Here is a 1,022-nt window from a genome sequence, read left to right as displayed (position 1 = left end):
CTTGTTTGGAGATTTATTTGAATCTGATCATATCAGTAACTCATCATATGTGCAAACACAATTAAGACTACAATTAGGGAGTTCCCTGGTAGTCTAGTGGTTAGGATTCAGTGCTTTCACTGCCATGGCCTGGGTTCAATTCCTGGTTAGGGAACTGAGATCCCGCAAGCCACACAGCATGACCAAAAATTTTAAAAAAATAAAATGAAGACTACAATTAAACTCTTAAGCCATTCTGGGTAAGAATTGTTTCTAGCTCTCTGCTAAAGAAAATTACTGAAGGCTTACAGGAATTTTTAGTACAAATTATCGTTTTACTTAATGATTCATTAAGCTATGAATTTTTTTAATAAAATTTAAAAGTTAGAAAAAAGATATATAAATATCCATCTTATATATGAACCAAACTTAACCAGGTATAGTTTCAGGTACTAATTCCTTCTCTCTGTGATGTGTCCAAGTTTCTAGTATTTTAAGAGCACATAAATTTAAAAGTTGTATTAATCTAATCTTAAAACAATTTTTCTAAATTTTAAAATGTCCTTTTTCTCAAAGAATGTCTGAATTTTATAGTGATTTGTAACATTAAGAAGTACGTTTGGAATCACATTTAGAAGTTATCTTCTTTCAGTGTTTATACATTCACGGATGAACTATCAAGTTGTATATGTGCCTTAGTATATGATTCTCCACTAGTTCAAGTGTATACACACATGGAAAAAAGTGTGTTACAAAGAGACATTTAGAGACAGACATTTATATTGTATTTTATAGAAATACTATACTATCATCCTTGTTAACAGCAATCTACATAATAATACGATAAGAAAATAAAAATGACTAGAAGAAGAGGAATCATAGCATGAGAAGGGGAGACCTAGGTTCTGTGTTCTATGGCTTTAGATGTAGCCTTGAACAAGATATGTGAATTTTGATTTCTTCATCTGCAAAGTGGAAAAGTAGCTATCCAAAGTCCTTATCGTGACTGCAGATGTGAGGTTATAATACATATTTAGGTAAAG

The sequence above is a fragment of the Delphinapterus leucas genome, chromosome 3, assembly GCF_059928025.1.
Source record: "Delphinapterus leucas isolate spDelLeu-1000000601 "Yukka" chromosome 3, BTC_Dleu_Yukka2, whole genome shotgun sequence".
Taxonomy (NCBI): domain Eukaryota; kingdom Metazoa; phylum Chordata; class Mammalia; order Artiodactyla; family Monodontidae; genus Delphinapterus; species Delphinapterus leucas.
This window is presented reverse-complemented; position numbering follows the sequence as displayed.